Source organism: Quercus lobata, chromosome 2, assembly GCF_001633185.2.
Source record: "Quercus lobata isolate SW786 chromosome 2, ValleyOak3.0 Primary Assembly, whole genome shotgun sequence".
In the NCBI taxonomy this organism is placed as follows: Eukaryota; Viridiplantae; Streptophyta; class Magnoliopsida; order Fagales; family Fagaceae; genus Quercus; species Quercus lobata.
In genome coordinates this window covers 97,151,649-97,160,850 of record NC_044905.1, presented here as the reverse complement: position 1 = coordinate 97,160,850, position 9,202 = coordinate 97,151,649, and the positions used below count along the sequence as shown (strand labels likewise).

At 32.9% G+C, this 9,202-nt stretch overlaps 1 long non-coding RNA gene and 1 pseudogene across 1 annotated transcript; both read right to left on the bottom strand.

Annotated features, from left to right (window-relative positions):
• Positions 1-2,170: 2,170 nt before the first annotated feature.
• LOC115977393 lies at positions 2,171-4,021 on the bottom strand (annotated as a pseudogene).
• Positions 4,022-6,904: 2,883 nt separating this feature from the next.
• Positions 6,905-9,080, bottom strand: LOC115977395. Its single transcript, XR_004088551.1, has 4 exons — positions 8,955-9,080; positions 7,934-8,006; positions 7,697-7,821; positions 6,905-7,215 (listed from the first exon to the last, which is right to left on the bottom strand). It is a non-coding gene; the product is annotated as an uncharacterized LOC115977395 (long non-coding RNA).
• Between the last annotated feature and the right edge of the window lie 122 nt (positions 9,081-9,202).

Sequence of the window (9,202 nt, the reverse complement as noted above, 5' to 3'; positions counted from 1 at the left end):
AAACAGAGCATTGATGCTCTTTGGTTCTCAAGTCTTATAGACTCGAGTTCCATGGGAATGTAAATTTTTATTTTATTTATTTAATTTTTTTAAAGCTCACAATTGTTGTTCTTCTCTACAAATGAGCTTTTTAGAACTTTTTAAGGGAAAAAGTTCTGTTTATGTTTTTGTAATTTTTTTTTTAACCACTTGGCCTCCTTTTATGTGGGGTAGATGTGTACACTGGGATATTTTTTTTATTTTTCTTTGTAACTTTAATTGATTGAGCTCCTGTGTTACCCAAACCCCAATGCCAATACTATTAAATCTAAATTATAATAAATACACGTTTCATAAATGGTCCTCCTCATGGAAGTAGCTTTTTCCGCACTCAGTCTTCAATTAATTGGAATCACCGGCTCCTATATTGTTATGCCTTCCAGCTAGCATTATTGCTAGGTTATATTTAGATATTTTGCATATGACTGATCATTTTAAATTCACATATACTCTATTTTCGAATATGAAATTTTAAAATTTTTATGCTCATTGTAACCTATAGATGCATTGCATTCAATAAACTACTCCACTCCATAACACCAAATGAGTGCTTTTGACAATATAGTGAAATGATCTTAACTCCAAATAATATGAGACACAAGGTTTTGATATAAAAAATGTGTCAAGTACATAGTTCTCTCTATACAAAACATAAAATTCCTGCCAATCAAGGCTTAAATATCCACATCTCAATACATTGTTCTCTCTATACAAAATTTGCAATCACACTAAGAAATGGCACGGAAAAGAAAGTTATCCACCCTTTTAAGACGGTAACCAAAGCAAGATAAGGTGGCAATGACAATGTTGGTCTCAAATATTTCATTCAACTTCCAACTGTCAGGCATTGGAGATGGCTTTACTCGGTCCTTTGAAATCGTCATGATGGTACCTAATACAAATCACAAACAGAATTTGATCACATTTCCCATATAATGCAAAAACAAAAATCTATCATTCATATATTTATCAATTTAATTAATTATATATTTTTTGCAAACTATTTAGTTTCTTTACAAAGAAAACGAGGCCAAGAATACTAGCTAAGTAATAGAAAAAAGAAAGAAATATTTGCAAGAGGCTCTTTGAAATAATACCATCATTCAGTATTGCGATTATCAGAAGCATGAAAGGTGGGAACTTATCTTCCCATATCAAAGCTAGAAGCACGAAACCAAGTTGCAAAAAGGTTGCGTTAACGAATTATACGAAAGTTGAAACCAAAAAGCAAGAATTAAACCTTTAGCACTTAGGCTAGTGAAAATGAACTAAACAAAAAGTACTTAAATGCAAAATACTCCTAGCTTACCAATGTCCTTATGGTTATGGAGACAACATATATCTGTATATTCATGCAAGCTAATTAGTTTTACCATTAAACAAAAAATATATACAAACAAAACTATGAAGAAAACACATTACAAGTTATGTGTAACAATCATGTTTGGTACTACAAAAGTTTCTGATATATTTTGCATGCTTATTGCTTAGACATAAAAATGACAAGTAGCAACTTCAAGTCTAGGAATCAACCTTCCAGGGTGATATTGAGAAGCAAGTTCTTGTTTGAGATTATGAAATGGGAAAAGCACTTGCTTTTCAGCGAAGGATCCTGAATTTGAAGGAGGTTCACACTTTAGATGGATATCAAATGTAAGTCCAACTTACATTATTTATGTCTTTATCAATTTTTCCTTGGTCGATGCATCTTCTGGCGCTCATGCATACGGTGCTGAAGCAAATGCATCTTCTGCATCGAATGTTGACGAGCTTCATCAAGAAATCTCAGTTCGTTCAGCAGTAGTCATAATTCCATTGATTATTGTGTGGACACACACACATATTCCTTGGAGTATTTTCTAGAAAATCCATAGAGGAGGTACAAGAGAAGAAGATGTTGCTGGAAAAGCTACAAGTCAGAATGAATGAAGCAGAAGCAAAGGCCAACAAGCTTAAAGTGTCATTGGAGAATCTATGTGGTATACTAACAAGGTTTTTACATTTCATATTTTGTTTTTATTATAAATAATTCCAATTATACAGTAATTTTTCTTCCATAATAATATGTTAGAGCTCAATCAGACGATGGGAAATTGAAAGTATGAAAAAGCAGAACATGATCTGATAAAGCTTGAACAAGCCCTGCATGATGAAGAAGCGGTCTGCCTTCTTTTCCTGGACTCTTCACCTTCCAATGCTTCAAGAGGTTTGATATAACAGTGATATCTGTGTCTACAAATAAAGCAATAATTCTAATCAAAACCCAATGCAATTGAAAATTTGAATATGTATGTCATAATATTTTTTTTTTCAAAACATTGAATCTAATACTTGCCTAAAACGAGTATGTTTCTCAATGAAGGAATACAACTGGCTGCAATGTCGTAGTACTAAGTGCACAAAACTTAGTTATATTTGTGGGGTTTTTCAGTGGTTAAGGTTGAACCCACAACTACTTTTGGTGAAAGGCACTTGTCATTGCAACAAGGCTTGACCACTAGTGCAACTGCTAATTCAGACCACTAGTGCAAGGCTTGATTGAAGGCACGATTTATATGTGCAACTGCTAATTCTCACTCTTAACATTTTCAAAACTCATTATTAAAAGAAATTAATTTTAAAAGTCAATCGACCATACCTTAACCCTTTTCAAAAGATCTTTTGCATTATTGTCATGCTTGAAGTGTTCTCTTACACGCTACAAATAGACAGAACAAAGATGGTAGAGCACAGAATTAACGAATTTGATGATTTATAGGGTCCCTTGAGCATACTTTGCAATAGCCTCATAGTGTCCAAAAATTCACCCTATGTTTGGATGGGGCAATTCCAAACATACCCTAAAGGATGTGGGCCAATCAAATTAAGGTCCTAGCAATTTAATCATAGCTTCAACATGGTAATGGGTTGCAGAAGTCCAACATCATTTATCCAAAATGTGTAAAGTAGTGGCATGACTCCCCAAAGTGATGGGGAATCAATCTACCTAAGAGGCATTAATTAGAGCTAAATGGATAAAAGGAAACAACATACCTCTAGTATTTTATTGAAAGCCTTTGCCAAGGCTGGTTTAATATCAGCTCGATGTAGCTTTCCACTTTCATAGTAAGCAACCAATTCTTCAAAGCTTTCGAAGCTCTTGGATTGTAGAAAAAACTTACATTGCAAGAAAACAATCTGAGTTACTATTCCCAATGAAAAATGATTTTGGAAAAATAGCGCAAGCAACTATAGAAATTACTTAAGGAGCACGGACTTTGAACAAGATGCAAGGGTTGACATGCATGTGAAAAGGCAGATGTCGTACCATTAACTAAATAAAATAAGTAAAGATTTCATAATAAAATCCTTATGACTTACTTATCACCACCATTCTTTGCACTGCACTCTACTACAAACGTTTTAAAATGAGGTACTTCACATACTCCAAGCATGGATTCCCTTCCACAATATCTGGAGGACAGTATGCTCTCTTTATCTTCAAATTTACTTTCGCCTACAACATGGAGGCAGACTAAATCTAAGGTTAACCTAGTTTATAATCCAGTATCATTATGCTATGCACAACTAATAAAGAAAACACTATGTAACCCCCTATATGGCAATTTGATACCCCTATACATGCACCCTACCTCATCATCTTCCATAAAAGTTGAAGATAGTGGATCACTTTTCGACATCTTCTCCTGACCTTGTTGTAAACTGGGTAACATGTTTGTAAATTACCAGTAAGCAAAACAAATAAAGACCACACATAAGCACATTGCATGCATGGGTAGAAAATTTGTGCTGCAGTGAACTCTTCCTCATCACTTCGACCCATAATGTGACCACACCTGCAGCAAAATATAATAGAAGTAAAAATAACGACTACATCACCAGCATATTAAAGTAATAATAATAATCATCATACCATAATTCACGTTTTTATCCTTGAAACCGTATTCCTTTGTGCTATATCCATCACAAGAGGCTAGTACTCATGAGCTTGATTCGGTTTATCTCGTTCGACGACCACAGAAACTCCACCTTCCCTCCATCAATATCCATCCCAACGACCTTCCAAATTTGAATGAGGTAGCGCCCAACAACATCAATTTTCTTCAACTGACCTCCCATCTTATTGGTTAGCTGGGCAAACCAATCTACAATCCATATTTTCACTTTGCACCCAGCAGATGTCGACTTGTTCACATTTATTGCCTTCATAACTCCCTGCAGAACAAAAATAAAAAAGAATAAACAATATTTACAATCTCCAACCTCATAACATAAATCATACCAAAACCCAATAAAGCAACACAATTCTAAAGCCAGTATGACAATATCAATAAATACACAAATATAACGTATACGGACTGTAATCGAGTGTTATCCCAAATACACAAACGTGTCCCAATATTATGGATTGCAGGTTCTTTGAGTTAACTTTATGATAAACGCCACTTGCTATAATGTTCAACATAATCAGATTTAATAGTTTTATCCATGAGAAATTATCATAGTATTCTGAGTTCAAATCATGCAGCCACTATCACGGGTAATGATTAAATTGAACATTAAACCTTTAATACAAGTGCTGATTTTAGGACTAAACCATTAGAGCGTACTTATGAAGACTGCTAAATATTTCAGCATTTACAATTTCAGTTCAATTCCTGCTTTATCAATTTTAACATACCAATTTACAATCCACCAAATATCAAAACTTCCATTATTTTACCATTTCATTTAAATATTATTTTGTTATTCGTTCTTTATGTTTTCTTTATTCTTTCTGTTTATGTTTTCAAATAACTACCATTAAACAAATATTAAGTTTTTTCAAATAATAAACCTCGGGTTTATTTTTGAGAAGATTCTCGAATGACACTTTAAGCTTCTTGGCCTTTGCTTTTGCTTCATTCATTCTGACTTGTAGCTTTTCCAGCAACATCTTCTTCTCTTGTACCTCCTCTATGGATTTTCTAGAAAATACTCCAAGGAATATGTGTGTGTGTCCACACAATAATCAATGGAATTATGACTACTGCTGAACGAACTGAGATTTCTTGATGAAGCTCGTCAACATTCGATGCAGAAGATGCATTTGCTTCAGCACCGTATGCATGAGAGCCAGAAGATGCATCGACCAGGAAAAATTTGATAAAATTTAAAGGACCTGCATATTCCAGCCCATAACAGACCTGCAGATTCTAGCCCATAAAGGACCTGCATTTGGGAAGTTAAACGAATAAAATTTAAAACAAATTTATGCAATAGGTCTTCCATGAAATAAGAAAAATCAAAATAATTTAGTTATTACATAATAATGCAATAAGTATGGGATAAAAATTATGTTACCAAGAAAGTAATAAGCAATAGCCACTCTAGCACATACACCAATTATGTTAGTGATCTCGTACACAAATGAAGATTACAAAATTAAAAACACTCTCTAATCCAATCAATTGACAAGTCGCTCATCTAGGAAGTTGTACTGCACATAAGCCCATCCAATCATAGTATTTTTGATTTAAGTAACCACATGACTGAATTTTAAGAAAATAACCTAAGGAATAACACCTAAGATACTATACTTAAGACTAAAATTTTGTAGTATTTTTATATATATATATATATTTTTTTTTTACAATTCAAGCCACAAACGAATCCTAAATTTTAGGATTTCAGATTCTCTACTAATGGCCTACTAACCAGCACAGTTTCCCATTATAAAAAATAAAATAAAAAATTTCATGTTTTAGGATTTTAGAATCCTAAATTATCTTTTTGTTTTACATTTCTTTTTTTACTTTCCTTATTATGTTCCACGGTTGAGATTCAGGATTTTGGATTGTGCAATATTGTTAAGGATAAATTGCTATGTTTAAGGATAACAATATCCAATAGAGTTTTGGTGAAAAATAAATGCATTACTTTTATTGTTTCAGTTAATCAATTGTGATCCTTGAACGTTGCTTTGATAATTTTTTTACAATTTCAAGCAAAAAAATAAAAATAGGAAAACCCATGTTTAGGTAATTTTATTCCTAAAAGTTTGCCTATTATTTAGAAGCCATTTTGTCTATGATTTTATAATTATAACTTTAAAGAGAAGAGGAAAAAAAAACGTTTTTACGTTTTTACCCGGTATTTTTATTCCTAAAATTTTGCCTATTATTTAGAAGCAATTTTCTCCATGATTTTACAATTTTATCTTTAAAGGAAAAAAAAAAAATTAATAAAACCCCCGCGTTTTAGGTTTTTACCCGTAAAAGTTAGTCTATTATTTAGTAATAATTGTTCCATTTTTATCTAGTTCCGGTGTGCCTATTGTGGTGTATTTGGAGGGAGCGTAATTGGCGTACTTTTGAGGATAGGGACAAGCCCGATGACCAGTTGCTCGCTTATTTTAGTGGCTCTCTTTTTGATTGGTCTAGGGCTTGGGGACTCACCTCTAGTGATTCTATCCCTATGTTCCTTAGTTCTCTTCTCTGTAATTAATATGCTCTTTGTTGTCTCCGTTTGTTTTCTTCTTTTTATCTTTTTCTTCTCTCTTTTTTGTTTCTTTCCTTCTCTGTATTCTCTGTTCTGCCTTGTGTTTTCATGAGGTAGCTTTTAATATATATCTTTCTTACTTATCAAAAAAAAAAAAAAATTGTTCCATTTTTCTCAATCTGTGGCAATTTATTTTTTATTTTTAATTTTTTTTTACAAATCTATTAGTAAAATGTATATAATGGTCAATCACTCTCCTTTGCCTATATATTGTATGCTTCGAAATAGAGGTCACTGCAATATAATTAATTAATACGTGATACTTATCCAAATTGCACAATTTGTATTTCTTGTATACAAGATGATACTCATCCAAATTCCACAGTTGTTGTATTATAATATTGTAATCAAAAAATTCACAGTAATATTGCAATAAAAAAGAAGAAGAAAAGCAATGACTAAGCTTTAACCTACAATAAAAAGAGGAAGTAGTTGATTTGGAGGGAACATTACACCTTCGCCCAGGCTCTTCCTCACCAAATTCTTCGCGAAATTCCCTAAACAACTTGTCTTGAATTCTTTCCAGCTTTCAGACTTGGAACCATCACCCATCATGCCGTAGTCGATGAATTTTACTGCGCGACTGGTAAATACGTGGTACAATTCGTCTAGATTGGGTTTCTCCATTCTCTTGTTCTGTGCAAGAGAAAACCATTAGCGAAGAAAAGTTACCGACCTTAAAATGTCAAATGCTTATAAACATAACTAACACAAACGTATTAGCACATTCTACAAAATTGCATGATAAGGCTATTACATGTCCAAAACACGTAAGGTAAGAAAACTTAACAATTGTTTTTTCTTTCCCAAATCATAACTGCTTTGAATTTTTGTTTGCCGGAAAAGCACAAGTATATTCATCTGAGTCAAACTGTTAGTTATGAGCTTAAAGAAAAACCAAAAAATTAAATAATAAATAATAAATAATAAATAAATAAATAAATAACCCAAATTTGTAAATATACATTTACTCACTTTTTTTACACAACAAAATACATAGCTTAAAGTCAATCACGGTGTTACTCTTATCCCTAGACCACTAATCCCTTTCGCGAAGCAAAATCAAACATATACAAACAATGTTCAAAAAAATAGATACGAAAAGATCCATACATACCTAGAATGAAAAACCAAGTTCTTGCACAAAAATTAAACAATCATACTGCAACTACATATTAGGTTGCCTAGAGATCTTGCATCTTCTGCATCTTCTGCCAGAGATCTTGCTTTGCCTAGAGGACACTGACAAGGAAAGAGAGAAAACTACATATTAGGTTGCTGCAATGAGAATATAGCAGAAATTCCTCAATTGAAGCTAAAGTGCTACAACCTACAAGGAGCTGGCGTAACATACCAGCTGAAGCATCATAAAGTCCAAGAGAGGCATTCCTTTGAGCCAAGTTTGCCGCCTCAAGAAAATATTTTACCTTATCCAGGAGAAAACCAAAAAATAAATTAGAAGCACAAACTTCCATATGCTAGAACTGCTAAAAGTTTATCAAAACAAGAGTGATGATCTCATATACAAAATAGCCAGATCTTTGAAGGTGTCAAGAAGAATTGGTTTGGAATAAGCTTAATCTATTATTTTTTTAGATCAGTCTTTTGAGTCAATGTCTGTTTTGGAAACCGTTCCTTCTCTTTTCTTTTCAGAGTTTTTATTGATGTTACAGATTTATATCATAGGCTGTAGCTATTTGGGTGTCCCATTTATGTACTCCTCATGTATTTACAATTTCTCATTTTTCTTTTAATAAAAATAAATACAGTGAAAACTTGTCAAAAGTATATATCAACTCACAACCCTTGTCCCTTGAGTGTTATTAGGATGATTTAGTAATCTTAACTTACAATAACTCAAGTCTACATATTTATTTTGGTGTAAAATACAAACATGAAGGTAGCAAATACAAAAAATGAAATAATGCTCATAGCATCTGGAAGTTTATTTTAGAAATCTTTTCAACAAAAGTGTATTAGATGTCTTTTTTCATAAAAATATCTTCCAGCAAGAATTTATTTTCCCTGTTCTAAAAAACAAAGAACCATTTCAGAAAATGTGCACTGATGAAGGAAACAAAGCAGAAAGTCTGGAAGGAGATGGTTGGCCATGATGGCTGTGGCTGATGAGAATTTAGGGAAGGGGATGGTACCGTGGCAGTGTGGCTGATGAGGAGTCAGATGTAAAAAGTTTTACACTTGTTTTAAGTGTAAAACATTTTTCTTCTTGCCTTAATTTTACAGTTTGACCGGAAAATGTTTTACAGTTAACCAGATTTTACAACAAAACAAACATGGTAAAATAAGCGCAAGCATACAGCAGAAGTTACTCAACCCATCATTTTAATTAGATAACAAAAGAATCATTTTCTTACCATTCTGAGAAGCCTTTTTCACTAGCTAAGACTGTATGTGCCAGAGGAACCAAAATAATGACTGTGAGATTGAAGACCAAAAAGTTGTCGGAACTGCCCCATGAAAACTTCAAAAACCTTCTGCAGATCCTGCTTCAGATGAAGGATTCATCAATCTTTCAGTCTTGAGAAAATAACTAAATCCCATTTGCAATGATAGAACATGAATGTCTAACCATCTCAAGTTCTGAATAAAAATCTGATGAGCT